The 16,951-nt window shown below is 37.4% G+C and overlaps 2 long non-coding RNA genes across 2 annotated transcripts; one reads left to right on the top strand and one right to left on the bottom strand.

Annotated features, from left to right (window-relative positions):
- Positions 1–736: 736 nt before the first annotated feature.
- On the bottom strand, positions 737–6,943 carry LOC137049445 (uncharacterized). Its single transcript, XR_010899605.1, has 3 exons — positions 6,799–6,943; positions 2,337–2,433; positions 737–1,320 (listed from the first exon to the last, which is right to left on the bottom strand). It is a non-coding gene; the product is annotated as an uncharacterized lncRNA (long non-coding RNA).
- LOC137049449 (uncharacterized) lies at positions 3,343–5,179 on the top strand. Its single transcript, XR_010899609.1, has 3 exons — positions 3,343–3,499; positions 3,885–3,979; positions 4,995–5,179. It is a non-coding gene; the product is annotated as an uncharacterized lncRNA (long non-coding RNA).
- Positions 6,944–16,951: the final 10,008 nt, after the last annotated feature.

Raw genomic sequence — 16,951 nt, 5'->3', positions numbered from 1 at the left:
CATAGGATAAATCCTAAAGGATTCCAATATGATTCCAAATGTTATCTGATTCCTATTGGATTCTGTGAGAATCACAGCAAAGATAGCAAAGTGTACCAAGGCTACTATGTCTGAATACTTGGTACACTGTAAGAAAAAAAAAAAAGTAGAATTAGACCCTTTTCACATTTCCGGGTTTTTTTTAGAGCGGAAGTCGTCATAGTTAGGTTAACTTCTTACGAAAAAGAACTATAGTTTAACTATGACTGTAGTAACCCTGGTATTTTGGTGCGAACCATGGTTTTTAAATAACATGGTTTTACTACAGTTATATTGTAGTAATACTATAGTAAAACTGTAGTTTTAATTACTGTAGTAACTGGTATTTTAAAAAAAAAACATGTGGTTTTAATACCATGGTTTTACCAGTTATATTGTAGTAATACTACAGTAAAACCATTGTAACCATGACTGCAGCAACCATGGTTTTTGAAGTAAACATGGTTTTAAAAAACATGGAACATGTACCATAAATTGGTTGTATTACCACAGTGCAGCCATGGTTTTACTCAATTATCTTGAAGTACATTTAAGTAATTAAGTTACAACAAACATCTACAAAATAACAACAGAAAGAAGTTACCATTCTATGATGCAAACTTTATTACAGAAATTACATAATCTGAACAAAAATATAAACTTTCATGTGTTCTCATGTGACATAAAAAAAGTTGTAAATTATAGGTGATAATGTGGTGCTGTGCAATGGTTAAAAAATTCAGTTGCTAATTTACAAATAAAAAAATAGCAATTTGTTTCACTGTAATAATGATTTATATACAAAAATAACATTGTACAAATAAAAATGACTTAAAGCACCTTTAAATACACAGCATCTTCCTCCTCTAAAATGTCTATAAGCTGCAAACATGTGCCCAAAACAAGCATATGTTTGCAATTTATACTGTACATAAATTAACAGGATTATAACAACATTACTTAACAATTAATTACTTTATTACTTAAAAACATTACTAAAATTTTCTTTTCTTTTTATGGAAAAATCTTACATATACTACACAATAAAAATTAGAAGAAATTAGTGTTTTTTTTAAATAATGTTTAAAATGATATCCACTCACAATAGATGAAGACATGAAGTCTCCTGGTGGGGGATGAATACTCCACACTTTAAATTCTAGGTGGAAAAGTGTTCAAAAACATGTGATGCAGCATCCATGCCAGCAGCTGTCAGTGTGAAGTCTGTCATATAGGCCGGCAGGTTACAGTCCAGCTTTGGTTTGGTTCTGTCTTGACCTTCAGCCCAAATGGATGTAGGAGCTAAAATGAGAAGAATACACACCACATTAACACACGGCTTGCTGGAATTCTTAACTTTACTATCGAGTAGCCATTTAATAATGTCCAAGTACAATGATGTCTATTCATTCAGTGTTTTCACAACCCATAAATTATTATGGCTCCAAAAGTAAAGCAGAAAGAATGTACATTAAAGGATTAGTTCACCCCAAAATGATAATTCCTGATCTTTTACTCACCCCAATGCCATCCAAGATGTTCATGTCTTTCATTCTTCAGTAGAAAACAAATAAACATGTATATACTTTTTAACCTCAAATGCTCGACTTTGATGATGTATGGCTTTGTGGCATCATTACGTTGGAAAGGTCAGGCGTGTGACGTATGTGGAAGTACCGTCCCAGTGTTAAAACAAACGTGCAAAGACTAAATCAAACACCCTTTACAAAAATAAAAGGTAAAACAACAATGTCGGACAATTTTAAAGTTAGAGGAGAACATGAGATGGAGTTTTTCGGCACTGGGTCAGCACTGACCTTTCCGGCGTAATACGCAGTGGGGAAACAACATCAAAGTCGTGCATTTGAGGTAAAAGGTATGTTTTTTTTTTTTTTAGAAAATGACCGATGGAAATTATCAGGAGATTTTAATTTTGGGGTGAACTAATTCTTTAACAATACAGAACACAATTTTAGATTCAAATTCAATTTCTATTTGTTATTAATCTGCCAGGTTCTCACACCAGCCAATCACAGCGCACTCCCTCTCCCGAATACTGATTACTCACACCTGAAACTCATCACACTCATCTCCACTATAGATAATACCAGTAAAACTCAATAGTTTTGTGACCTGTTTTAATATAAACAGGGTTTGTGTTTTTAGGTTTACTTGTTAATTTAATATTGCTCATACAGTGTCACTTATGTTTTGAATGTCAAAGCCTTCTTAATATGTATAATTTTGCTAAAGAAAATAACTAAAATCATGCTGATATTATGTCAAATATTATGTGAAATACATGCATATAAAATTACCTTCCTCGGTTCACCTGTTTCTTACAGCTCTGTCAGCAGCTTCCTCCAGAAATGTTGGAATCTTCCCCTCTGTTGTAGATGGGTTATTTTGTCCCTCCTGAAATCACAGAACATTTTTACAATACTTGTTTGCCAGTTTGTAGCTAATTTTCGCGCTTCATGTAACTGACATCATCGATGAACAATGTTACAGTGTATACTTTTAGATTTTTGATACGTACCATTGACAAATTAGCAGTAAAACCTTAACATAAACTATCAAAACATTAAAGTTTTACATAAAGATTTATTTAAAAGCTCAAGTTCTCATAAACAAGGGCTCAATAGATCAAATCGATAGAGTTAGCTTAAGTTAAGTTACCCTCTTGTGAAAACAGATGCTGCACTTTTCCCGCCCTTGTCAAAAAATCCTATTGGAATTTCACTTTGTCCTATAGGATCTTATTGGATTCTTAGAATCCTATAGGACAATCTGATTTATTTTAATGGAATTTCACTTTGTCCTATAGGATCTTATTGGGTTCTTAGAATCTTATAGGACAATCTGATTTATTTTAATGGAATTTCACTTTGTCCTATAGGATCTTATTGGGTTCTTAGAATCTTATAGGACAATCTGATTTATTTTAATGGAATTTCACTCTGTCCTATAGGATCTTATTGGGTTCTTAGAATCATATAGGACATTCTGATTTATTTTAATGGAATTTCACTTTTCAATGAAAAAACACAGAGATTGGCTTAATATTGTTATATAACCAAAGCAAAGCGTTTGCATAGAAAAACAATCACACTTTCAAATTAAATAATTAGGTTGAGTGTTCCTATAATAATACAAAATACATTAATATAAAATATATATAAAAGTGCCATTTTGTCTCACTATCTAGTGCAGGGCTGGCATTTTGCACCTATGGCTCATATGACTAAATTAATTTTAAATTCATGATTTAATATCAATGAGATTTTTATTTATGTAATGTTTTAAATCTAGATGGTTATTTATCATGTAAATAATGTGTGACTGTGGCGTTTTAATGCGCATGCGCGTTGGATATTCGAATCGCGTTCTTCAAACCACACTGGAGCAGAGTTGCCATGGAAACGGGGACTCGGAGTCAAACGAGCAGCACTTCCTCAGACGCTGTTTTCACTAGTTTCAGGTGAGTTTAGTCCCTAAAACCACACAAATTATACACACAACTGTTCCTGACACCTTTCTTACGTTAACTGACACACTTCTATTGAATATTTACTTGATAGAAATGGTTTAGTGTCTTCGGGAAAAGTCAGCATCAACCGTTTTCACAAGAGGGTTACTGCGAGCCCTTGTTTATGAAAGCTTGAGCTTAAATACATCTTTATGTGAAACTTAAATGTTTTGATAGTTTTGTTAAGGTTTTGCTGCTAATTTGTCAATTGTACATATCAAAAATCTAAAAGTATACACTGTAACATTGCTGTTCATCGATTATATCAGTTACATGGAGCGCGAAAATTAGCTACAAACTGGCAAACAAGTATTGCAAAAATGTTCTGTGATTTCAGGAGGGACAAAATAACCCATCTACAACAGGGGAAGATTCCAACATTTCTGGAGGAAGCTGCTGACAGAGCTGTAAGAAACAGGTGAACTGAGGAAGGTCATTTTAATGCATGCATTTCACATAATATTTGACATAATATCAGCATGATTTTAGTTATTTTCTTTAGCAAAATTATACATATTAAGAAGGCTTTGACATTCAAAACATAAGTGACAGTGAGCAATATTAAATTAGCAAGTAAACCTAAAAACACAAACCCTGTTTATATTAAAACAGGTCACAAAACTATTGAGTTTTACTGGTTTTATCTATAGTGGAGATGAGTGTGATGAAGTTCAGGTGTGAGTAATCAGTATTCGGGAGAGGGAGTGCGCTGTGATTGGCTGGTGTGAGAACCTGGCAGATTTATAACAAATGGAAATTGAATTTGAATCTAAAATCGTGTTCTGTATTGTTAAAGAATTAGTTCACCCCAAAATTAAAATCTCCTGATAAATTCCATCGGTCATTTTCTAACAAAAAAAAGCATTTATATACCTTTTACCTCAAATGCACGACTTTGATGTTGTTTTCCCACTGCGTATTACGCCGGAAAGGTCAGTGCTGACCCAGTGCCGAAAAACTCCATCTCATGTTCTCCTCTAACTTTAAAATTGTCCGACATCGTTGTTTTACCTTTTATTTTTGTAAAGGGTGTTTGATTTAGTCTTTGCACTTTTGTTTTAACACTGGGACGGTACTTCCACATATGTCACACGCGTGACCTTTCCAACGTAATGACGCCACAAAGCCTTACATCATCAAAGTCGAGCATTTGAGGTTAAAAAGTATAAACATGTTTATTTATTTTCTACTGAAGAATGAAAGACATGAACATCTTGGATGGCATTGGGGTGAGTAAAAGATCAGGAATTATCATTTTGGGGTGCACTAGTCCTTTAATGTACATTCTTTCTGCTTTACTTTTGAAGCCATAATTATTTATGGGTTGTGAAAACACTGAATGAATAGACATCATTGCACTTGGACATTATTAAATGGCTACTCGATAGTACAGTTAAGAATTCCAGCTAGCCGTGTGTTAATGTGGTGTATATTCTTCTCATTTTAGCTCCTACATCCATTTGGGCTGAAGGTCAAGACAGAACCAAACCAAAGCTGGACTGTAACCTGCCGGCCTATATGACAGACTTCACACTGACAGCTGCTGGCATGGATGCCGCATCACATGCTTTTGAACACTTTTCCACCTAGAATGTATTCGTCCCCCACCAGGAGACTTCATGTCTTCATCTATTGTGAGTGGATATCATTTTAAACATTATTTTTTTTTAAAACACTAATTTCTTCTAATTTTTATTGTGTAGTATAGGTAAGATTCTTCCATAAAAAGAAAATACAATTTTAGTAATGTTTTTAAGTAATAAAGTAATTAATTGTTAAGTAATGTTGTTATAATCCTGTTAATTTATGTACAGTATAAATTGCAAGCGTATGCTTGTTTTGGGCACATGTTTGCAGGTTATAGACATTTTAGAGGAGGAAGATGCTGTGTATTTAAAGGTGCTTTAAGTCATTTTTATTTATAAATCATTATTACAGTGAAACAAATTGCTATTTTTTTATTTGTAAATTAGCAACTGAATTTTTTAACCATTGCACAGCACCACTTTATCACCAATAATTTACAACTTTGTAGTTTATTATTTTATGTCACATGAGAACACATGAAAGTTTATATTTTTGTTCAGATTATGTAATTTCTGTAATAAAGTTTGTATCATAGAATGGTAACTTCTTTCTGTTGTTATTATTTAGATGTTTGTTGTAACTTAATTACTTAAATGTATTTCAAGATAATTTAGTAAAACCATGGCTGCACTGTGGTAATACAACCAATTTATGGTGCATGATCCATGTTTTTTAAAACCATGTTTATTGCAAAAACCATGGTTGCTGCAGTCATGGTTACAATGGTTTTACTGTAGTATTACTACAATATAACTGTAGTGAAACCATGTTTTTTAAAAACCATGGGTTTCGCACCAAAATACCACGGTTTCTACAGTCATAGTTAAACTACAGTTTTACTATAGTAAAACCATAGTTCTTTTTCGTAAGGGAAGTTAACCTAACTATGACGACTTCCGCTCTGAGAAACCCGGAAATGTAAAAAGGGTCTAATTCTACTTTTTTTTCTTTCTTACAGTGTACCAAGTAATCAGACATAGTAGCCTTGGTACACTTTGCTATCTTTGCTGTGTACGAATATGCCTTCCCTACCATGTAAAAAGCAAAGATAGCAAAACCGTGTGTGTGCGTGCGTGCGTGTGTGTTTGCGTGTGTGTGTGTGTGTGTGTGTGAGAGCGAGAGAGAGAGACCCAATTGGATCCAATAAAATCCTGTTGAAATTGTCCTACAGAATATGTATGTATTGTCTTATAAGACAATTCTCACAGAATCCAATAGGAATCAGATAACATTTGGAATCTTATTGGAATCCTTTAGGATTTATCCTACGGGATATTTATGTATTATCTTATAAGACAATTCCCAAAAAATCCTATAGGAATCAGATAAGAATCTTAAAGGACAAGACATAAATTATCCTATAAGATTATTTCTAACAGAATCCTATAGGAATCAGATAAGAATCTTAAAGGACAAGACATAAATTATCCTATAAGATTATTTCTAACGGAATCCTATAGGAACGGTTCCAAAATATGATAGAAATTTTTAATGGAATCCTGTACAGATTTCCATTAAAAATCCTTAAGGATTTTTTGACAAGGGCGAAGACACTAAACCATTTCTATCAAGTAAATATTCAACAGAAGTGTGTCAGTTACCGTAAGAAAGGTGTCAGGAACAGTTGTGTGTATTATTTGTGTGGTTTTAGGGACTAAACTCACCTGAAACTAGTGAAAACAGCGCCTGAGGAAGTGCTGCTCGTTTGAATCCGAGTCCCCGTTTCCATGGCAACTCTGCTCCAGTGTGGTTTGAAGAACGCGATTCGAATGTCCAACGCGCATGCGCATTAAAACGCCACTGCCACACATCATTTACATAAATAACCATCTAGATTTAAAACATTACATTAATAAAAAATCTCATTGATATTAAATAATGAATTTAAAATTAATTTAGTCATATATGAGCCATTCATAGGTGCAAAATGCCACCCCTGCACTAGATAGTGAGACAAAATGGCACTTTTTATTTGAAAGTGTGATTGTTTTTCTATGCAAACGCTTTGCTTTGGTTATACAATATTAAGCCAATCTCTGTGTTTATTTCATTGAAAAGTAAAATTCCATTAAAATAAATAAGAATGTCCAATAGGATTCTAAGAATCCAATAAGATCCTATAGGACAAAGAGGAATTCCATTAAAATGAATCAGATTGTCCTATAGGATTCTAAGAATCCAATAAGATCCTACAGGACAAAGAGAAATTCCATTAAAATGAATCAGATTGTCCTATAGGATTCTAAGAATCCAATAAGATCCTATAGGACAAAGTGAAATTCCAATAGGATTTTTTGACAAGGGAACTGCTTGACATCTGTGTGTCATGGAGTCAACCAACTTGTGGCACCTCTCAGCTGTTATTCCACTCCATGATTCTTTAACAACATTCCACAATTCATTCACATTTCTTGGTTTTGCTTCAGAAACAGCATTTTTGATATCACCCCACAAGTTCTCAATTGGATTAAGGTCTGGAGATTGGGCTGGCCACTCCATAACATTAATTTTGTTGGTTTGGAACCAAGACTTTGCCCGTTTACTAGTGTGTTTTGGGTCATTGTCTTGTTGAAACAACCATTTCAAGGGCATGTCCTCTTCAGCATAGGGCAACATGACCTCTTCAAGTATTTTAACATATGCAAACTGATCCATGATCCCTGGTATGCGATAAATAGGCCCAACACCATAGTAGGAGAAACATGCCCATATCATGATGCTTGCACCTCCATGCTTCACTGTCTTCACTGTGTACTGTGGCTTGAATTCAGAGTTTGGGGGTCGTCTCACAACTGCCTGTGGCCCTTGGACCCAAAAAGAACAATTTTACTCTCATCAGTCCACAAAATGTTCCTCCAATTTCTCTTTAGGCCAGTTGATGTGTTCTTTGGCAAATTGTAACCTCTTCTGCACATGCCTTTTTTTAACAGAGGGACTTTGCGGGGGATTCTTGAAAATAGATTAGCTTCACACAGACGTCTTCTAACTGTCACAGTACTTACAGGTAACTCCAGACTGTCTTTGATCATCCTGGAGGTGATCATTGGCTGAGCCTTTGCCATTCTGGTTATTCTTCTATCCATTTTGATGGTTGTCTTCCGTTTTCTTCCACGTCTCTCTGGTTTTGCTCTCCATTTTAAGGCATTGGAGATCATTTTAGCTGAACAGCCTATCATTTTTTGCACCTCTTTATAGGTTTTCCCCTCTCTAATCAACTTTTTAATCAAAGTACGCTGTTCTTCTGAACAATGTCTTGAACGACCCATTTTCCTCAGCTTTCAAATGCATGTTCAACAAGTGTTGGCTTCCTCCTTAAATAGGGGCCACCTGATTCACACCTGTTTCTTAACAAAATTGATGACCTCAGTGATTGAATGCCACACTGCTATTTTTTTGAACACACCCCTTTCAACTAATTCAACTAATTGCCCAATTGCACAGCCTTAAGAGCGTGCATATCATGAATGCTGGGTCTCATTTGTTTTCTGAGAATCTACTGAACCTACTGGTAACTTGTTTGCCACGTAGCAATAAAAAAATATACGAAAAACCTTGATTATTCTGGTTAGTCACATTGTACTGCTATTATTTTGAACAATACTGTATATAACCCCTGTCTCATGCCTGACTCCAACCGATACGAACCTGTAAGCCTTATGTGCTGTGAGCTTGATTTGGGTGATTCCCTGGTATTAAGCCCCCAGGGTGGCGTAGTGCACGAATCTCAAGCCCCCAGGGTGGCGTAGTGCACGAATCTCAAGCCCCCAGGGTGGCGTAGTGCACGAATCTCAAGCTGTCTGGCAGACATCTCGGCATGGATGGAAAAACATCACCTGCAGCTCAATCTAGCAAAGACTGAGCTGCTTGTTTTCCCTGCTAATCCCACCATACAACACGATTTTACCATCCAGCTAGGTTCATCTTTGATTACTCCTTCAGGGTCAGTCAGAAATCTTGGAGTCATTTTTGATCACCAGCTGTCCTTCAAAGACCACATCTCAAAGACAGCTTGGTCATGCAGGTTTGCATTGCACAACATCAGGAAAATCAGACCGTTCCTTAAGGAGCATGCAACACAGCTTCTTGTCCAAGCCCTGGTCATTTCTAGACTTGACTATTGCAATGTGCTTCTGGCTGGACTTCCATCTTGTGCAATCAAACCGCTGCAAATGATCCAGAACGCTGCGGCACGTCTTGTATTCAATGAGCCCAAAAGGGCTCATGTCACACCTCTATTCATCTCTCTGCATTGGCTACCACTCGCTGCCCGGATCAAATTCAAAGCCCTGACTCTTAATTATGGATCTTCCACAAGCTCAGCACCAGCATACTTTGACTCGCTCCTACGAGTCTACACCCCCACCAGAAGCCTTCGCTCAGCTAATGAGCGAAGGCTTGTGGTACCATCACAGAGAGGCATGAAAGCCCTCTCTAGAACTTTTTCTTTCATTGTTCCTGGTTGGTGGAACGATCTTCCACCCTCCATATGCACGACAGAATCACTCGCTTCATTCAAAAGACAGGTAAAAACTCATCTCTTCCACGAGCACTTAATCTTACATTAAAAACAAAAAAAACAAAAAAATCTCTTTCCTCCTCTATTTCTCCCTTTTTCTTCCCTTTTCTGGTTTTTGCTACTCTGAGTAGTGTACAAATCTTGGTATTTAGGGCACTTTTTGTGTTTTGTTGCCTCTTCTTGACGGATCGCTTCCTGTTCTCCTGAGTTGTAAGTCACTTTGGATAAAAGCGTCTGCTAAATGCATAAATGTAAATGTAAATGTAGTGGGTGTTTTTAAATATTATTATTATTTTTTTTGTGCTTTTGCACTATAATCAATTTCGTGTCCTCTGCACACTTGGACTCTTGCCACATTATGTTAAACCTAAGTTATGTTGTAAATATGTCAGTAATGTATAGAACAATTTATTCGAATAACAAAGTTTAAATGTACATGTATATTGGAACAATTATCAAAAATAAGTTGCATTTAAAAAAAATAATGTACAGAACTATTAAATTTATTTTTATTTCTATGTAAACATAAACCTCAGACGAATAAATTACTTTACTAAAAATAAATAACACACTTCATTCAGTTAACATAACAAAACTAAAATTTAGATATAAAACAATTGTAATGTAGCCTTTTTTTACACTGTTTTAAACAGTTTGTCCATTCTCTCCCTGCTCCCTTCTCTCTGTCTCTCTAAAATTTGATATCCTCCATGATAAGGTCCACCCGCTCATCCTCTCGCCATCTTTTTTTCCTTTGCTGGTGGCTCCTCCTCTTCCTGCTTGCTTCCTCAAGGATGCAGCAGAAACGTTTGTAGCTACAGCTGTGGTAACTAGAGCAGAGCTGGCAACCCGGATGCCGGAAAACACTGACTTTGTGATTGGTAGATAGGGGAGAGGGGAGGGGGACGGTTGAGGGTGGTGCTTCAGGCCAAAACACAACATGTCAACATCAATTGAGGGCTGCAACAACAACTTATAAATGACAATATCCTAGCCAGGCAAAAAACTGGAAAAATCTCAAAAAAATCTCTAATTTCCTCCTGCATCTGCCTGTTAGCTATCTGTCAGTGTTGTGTAGATGGAACACACATCTAGGACAAAATACTCTGGTAAATATGGTGTCCTAATTCTAAATTACACTTAAAATCCTTCAAAAAGTGTATTGTTAAATATTCATGAAAATATGAGAAAGCAAATGCCACAAACTCTCTTTATTCTCTTATTTATGGATGTATAATTAAGAGATACAGATCATTGATCAGAAACAAACTACACTAAGTATTATTTAACTTTCTAGATTTACTATTTCAACAAAACACTTCTGAGTCACATTCATATATTCATGGGTCTTGTCTGTCTCAGCGCTGAAACTCTTTATACAAACATGCATAGAAAGCTCTGACTTTTGTACAGTAATCTATTGCAAATTTCAAACACACATTAGTCCTTATTTATACAGATTCACATGTGAAAGGTGCCCTAGAATGAAAAATTTAATTAACCTTGCAACAGTGAAATAATAAGAGTTCAGTACATGGACATCACATACTGTGTCTCAAACACCATTGCCTCCTTCTGTAAATCTCGTAAATAAAAAACACCATGTAAAAATAAGTGATTCTCAACATAACGCCAACCATGACGCAAGCGTTGGGGATCATTTATATGCACACCCACAACATTTGCATCTGTCCATACATGTTCATTATCAGGCGGAACTGATGGAGCCAAATCAAGTCAAGTCAAAACAAGCTACTCTCATGGACACACATCATGTCGCAGGTTGTGCAGGAGACGTGAGGACTTTTCATACCCTTCTGACAGATAAAAAATGTCAACAGTCATGGTTGATGTCTATAATCGGATACCACAACAATTTAATTCAAGATCGTTCGTTTGTTCGGCCCATTTCAAGCAAGCTTCGCTCAGCATTTTAAACTGAAGAAATGGGCAACTGTATTCCTGCAAGCAGTAAGATTTTATCCACTTATTGACTGTTTAAACAATTTCTGATTAAATTGAAAGCTTTTTAGAGAGACAGCATTGTCTAGATAACGCAAGATGCTAGTACAGTAACAATAGGAAACTCCCAAGTACCGTACAAAACTAAATAGTGTGTCTAATGACAAAGGTTAATATTATTTTGTATTCCAAAATACAACCGTAGATACATTGCTTACAGATCGTTCACTCGATCTGAAGTATGATGTTTTTGCATGCTTGTATTTCAGAGTACCTGACAGTCACTGCGTAGCGTACATTGTGACTAACGTTATATAAACATGCAATATCGTCGACGAAAAAAGACGAGTCTAAGATCACTGGTTTTGGTTTGGGAAAGATAATTCATGCAGTTGCCAGATGCCAGTAATTTAAATCCCCCACACAGATCTTTTCTATGAAAAGAACATGTATACTATCCAGTCTTTTACCTAAACGTAGAATCTGGCAAACATATGCATACGAGCTCTCTCTCACACACGGATTTCAGCAATCTCCATTTCAGATGTTCTGCTTAAAGTATCATTCAGTCGGTCTGTGTTATGTCAGGACGGTCAGGACTCACAAGCTGCTTCGCTGAACAACTGAACTGCAGTGTGCAGTGAGCTGCTGAAATAAGCCAATCAAAGCAGAGCTCAACATTAATATAAATGACTTTTCCAAATAAGGCAAAAACAAAGCATTATATGCTAGGGACAATTTATAGGGTTCCAAATGGACCTGTAAAACTGTATCTGGACAATTTTTTCCCTTAAATAAGCCACATACCCTCTATGTAGATATCAGAGAACAATTTAACATATTGTTTCAACTCATTCTAAGGCAGGGCCGTTTCTAGCCTTTCTGGCACCCTAGGCGAGATTCATATGTTGCACCCCCCCCGCCTTTTTTTTTTTTTTTAAACTTCAACTTATTAAGTAAATATGACTTCCTTATTTCATGGGCATATTGTACATGCATTAATCGAATAATGTAGCTAGGTTTATTATCTCTGAGATCACATGTTGGGGGGTTCGGGGGCATGCATGTTGGGGGGTTCGGGGGCATGCTCCCCCGAGAAAAATTTGATTTCTATGATCTACATATGTGTATTTTAAGATGTTCTGAAGGCCAAAAAATTAGATAACAATAGCTTGAAAACCATGTCACTCGGCACCGCTGCGGATTGAAGAACACAGTGACACAAAGACTAAAAGACGGGACGAAGCAGTAGCCGAAGCCTTGCGCCAGTTTCATGTTTTAAAGGTTAATCACATATTTTTTTAAGGGGGGCTGATGCATAAGTTCATAAAAAAGGGCCTAGTGACGCCCATGGTTATGACAGTATTAGCCTACTTGATCAATTTACACTAAACAGCTATCTCTGATGTAAAAAAAAAATTATTCAAATTAACTGCTATAATGTTCTGCACCTGAAATGAGCTCGGCGTGTGGTCGGTCCAGTACTAATATTCAGTGTAATGTTTGGCTCAACGTTATGATAGAGAGACCAGCTTAGTAGAGAACAAGTAACCAATAAGTAGGCTATACCTGTATATTTCGCTTTCTTTTTACGATACTGAGCCCCTGATGGCTTTGACCTTTTCATGATGATGAAACTAAAGCACGCTGTAACGAGTAGAAATATAGTGTGGCCCCTTTAAGAGTTGCGCGCGCTCCCTGCAAACGAAGTCTGCATTTTGTGTATGTGCGCACTGAGTCTTGAGCTCCCATGTGTGGGGATTATTTTCTGTTTTCTGTTGCTAACAGTTATTTTGTTTTATTAAGTAATGCTGTGGACGGAAAGGGAGTTTGTGATGAGAGTTCAGCGGGGCATAAAGTGCGATCTGTTTGATGTTAATCCCCTCCGTGTTTGCATCCACTCCAGTTACATTAAGTGAGCTATCCACATTTTTCACTCGGACACAAGCGTTACAACGCCACGGATGACGACGTTCCCTGCCGCCCTCTACATGATCTCATTTCATTACAGCAGCTCCACTATCACCATGGCGACTTCACTCCAATAATCGCAACTAATCATAATGCCTTGAAATAGCAAAAGTACGAAATATTAATAATAAAATATATATGAAATAACTAAAAAATCTTGTTGGGGCGGGGGCTCATCGACGCCCCCCAGCTGTTGGCGCCCTAGGCGACCGCCTAGTTTGCCTATGCCTAGAAACGGCACTGTTCTAAGGCACCTTTAATGATTTTTCACAATATCCATCCTAAATATAACACTGAAGATTCAGAATTATTGGAATCACATTCTGCAAAGCTCCTGTTCTCTTAAGGAAAACAGTAGGAAACCACTGAAAGTGTTGCTGTTCTGCTGGCTATTATCATATATCCTCTTGCCAGATGGAAGTCTCACATAGACAACATCTCCAACCTCCAGGATCAACACAACTCCATTCGAAGAGTTTGCCCAATCCTGAGCCTGAACATCATGAGCTATAACCACATGCTCTCCATTCTTAACAATGGCTGCAAAGGATGGAGTTGGGCCATAACCATACACAGAGATTCTGAACATGTACGCTCCTTTCAGTGGAGCTGTGAAAATACCTGAAACAAACAACAAGAGATACAGAATCAGCGGTTTCCCTAATGATTTAATTCTCTTAATCACATCACACAACGGCAGAGAGGTCTGACTGGAGCAGAAGGGTTTTCATGACTATAAACTGAGTTTTAAGACTCTAATTTACATTTAATTGCTAATTACCTGTTAATGGGTTGTAGGCGTTCCCTATGTTTGTGAAGATGTTCCTGTAGGTTAGTGTGATGTCAGTGGTAAAAGGACCAATATCTCCTTTGCCAGATACCATCAGTGAAGCTGAAAAAGCTATTTCTCTGTCTGTAGTTGAAAAACATAAGCAATATATTATATATTGTATTACACTGTGACTGTGAAGACTGAATTTAACATAATTTAAGCACATTTTCACCTCTATTCTCCTTTCTCAACTCCTCCACTTGACTCAGAGTAAGATTTGACATTTCTGTGAAAGAATAAAGATTCTGTTAAATGACACACACTGATTATTGTGATAGAAAACACAATTTACACATTACACACTCAACTTTACACTATGCAATGTATTGGTGTTTTACTTTAAAGATTATTCATAAAAGAGTGAATGTTTTAGTGAGGTACCATCATTTTTCTTGTTCATCTCATCTCTCAGTTGCATCTCTAAAGCTCTGATGTTTTCTTTCTGCTCTATAACTATGGCAGTCAGTTCTCTGATATTTGCTTTCTGCTCCGTAACCGTGACGGTCAGTTCTCTCAGTGCTGCATGGATGTCAGAGAAGCACAGATGGCAGTTTTGTTGGCTATCAGTTGAAGCTTCATTTCTCAAAGTATTCTGTCTTCTGTCCTCAGAGCCGATTTGTTGACTGATCTCGTTCTCATTGAGTCCTCCATTGACTGTCTGCTGAACGACAAACACAAAGGTTTCCAACAGCAGCAGTAAACACACTAAACCCTTCATTCCTCACTGATGTTTGTTTCCAGCTCTTGTTTGGTCATCCCCACAAGCCTCACATATGCCTTATATAGTGTCCTGGTTTACTGTCTTTTGTACACGATTTATATTGCTGCAGATAAATAAGTAGTTCAAGTTCATTGTTAATCATAGCTAATATTCCAGGCTCAGCAGGTGTTTATCTCGATTTACAACGTTTGTGGCAATAGAGTGCCGAAGTTATGACGTCACTTTGTAGGCCAACCCAGAAGTTAGCGGGGCATTGGTTCCCTCGATCAAAAGCCTATGCATTTTCCCCATAGACTTTTGGATAATCGCAAAAAATAAGATCTGTGTTCAACAAAGAGTTATGACCCTTACACGTTTTGTCTATCAAGATAATCTTTATAAGTTAATCCAAAATGTATACAGTTTTAAGCCTAAATAAAGCCATCAGATTTAAAATGCTAATGGTAGGCTATAAAGGGACTACAGTACACCATGGTCGTGGATCTAAGTCATCATCAAGCTTCCTCAAACTTTATTTAAAAAACACGCTCGTTCATTATGATCCACAGAATAAAACTGTCCTTTTACCATCTCAGAAGCACTAACGACGTAAGCTATGGCCGTATCAATTTCCAATCTTATGTCCTTTTTCTTAGACCATAGATCAGGGCTATTCAAATCTTACCCTGGGGGGGCCAATGCGGTGCAGAGTTTAGCTCCAACCCTAATCAAACACACCTGAACATGCTAATCAATGTCTTCAGGATCATTAGAAAATCACAGGTGAGTGTGTTTGATCAGGGTTGGAGCGAAACTCTGCACCGCATTGGCCCTCCAGGGTAAGATTTGAATAGCCCTGCCATAGATCATAGATTAAGGAGAGAACCACTATAAATCTGGACATGTAGAACAGTGCAGCTTTCCTTTGACAACTTGTGGTTCAAAACACCATTGTCCATCATTGAAAGGAACTGGTTAATTGGTTACCTTAATATCACATTTCTGTGTACAACAATATTTGGAAACACTACAGTTTAAAAAAGGTCCAAATATATAACGTTATGTATATTAACTGAAAGGTAAACTTCTAAGAACTTGAGGCTGAAACGCGGGCTCGTTCAAAACTCAACATAAAATCCAGGCCTGGTCCTCTCTTGTCCATGACTGGTGTCACTCATCCTTATATGCCTCCAAAACCGCAATCATGGGTAAGATTGCCGACCTGACTGCTGTCCAGAAGGATCATTGACACCCTCAAGTGAGAGGGTGAGACACAGAAAGAAATTTCTGAACGAATAGGCTGTTCCCAGAGTGCTGTATCAAGGCACCTCAGTGGGAAGTCTGTGGGAAGGATAAAGTGTGGCAAAAAACGCTGCACAACGAGAAGAGGTGACCGGACCCTGAGGAAGATTGTGGAGAAGGACCGATTCCAGACCTTGGGGGACCTGCGGAAGTCTGGAGTAGAAACATCCAGAGCCACCGTGCACAGGCGTGTGCAGGAAATGGGCTACAGGTGCCGCATTCCCCAGGTCAAGCAACTTTTGGCCTACAGAGAAGCAGCACTGGACTGTTGCTCAGTGGTCCAAAGTACTTTTTTCGGATGAAAGCAAATTTTGCATGTCATTCGGAAATCAAGGTGCCAGAGTCTGAAGGAAGACTGGGGAGAAGGAAATGCCAAAATGCCTGAAGTCCAGTGTCAAGTACCCACAGTCAGTGATGGTCTGGGGTGCCATGTCAGCTGCTGGTGTTGGTCCACTGTGTTTTATCAAGGGCAGGGTCAATGCAGCTAGCTATCAGGAGATTTTGGAGCACTTCATGCTTCCATCTGCTGAAAAG

This window comes from Pseudorasbora parva, chromosome 20, assembly GCF_024679245.1.
Source record: "Pseudorasbora parva isolate DD20220531a chromosome 20, ASM2467924v1, whole genome shotgun sequence".
Classification (NCBI taxonomy): domain Eukaryota; kingdom Metazoa; phylum Chordata; class Actinopteri; order Cypriniformes; family Gobionidae; genus Pseudorasbora; species Pseudorasbora parva.
Note: the sequence above shows the minus strand (reverse complement) of the source record. Positions and strands in the feature narration are given on the sequence as shown.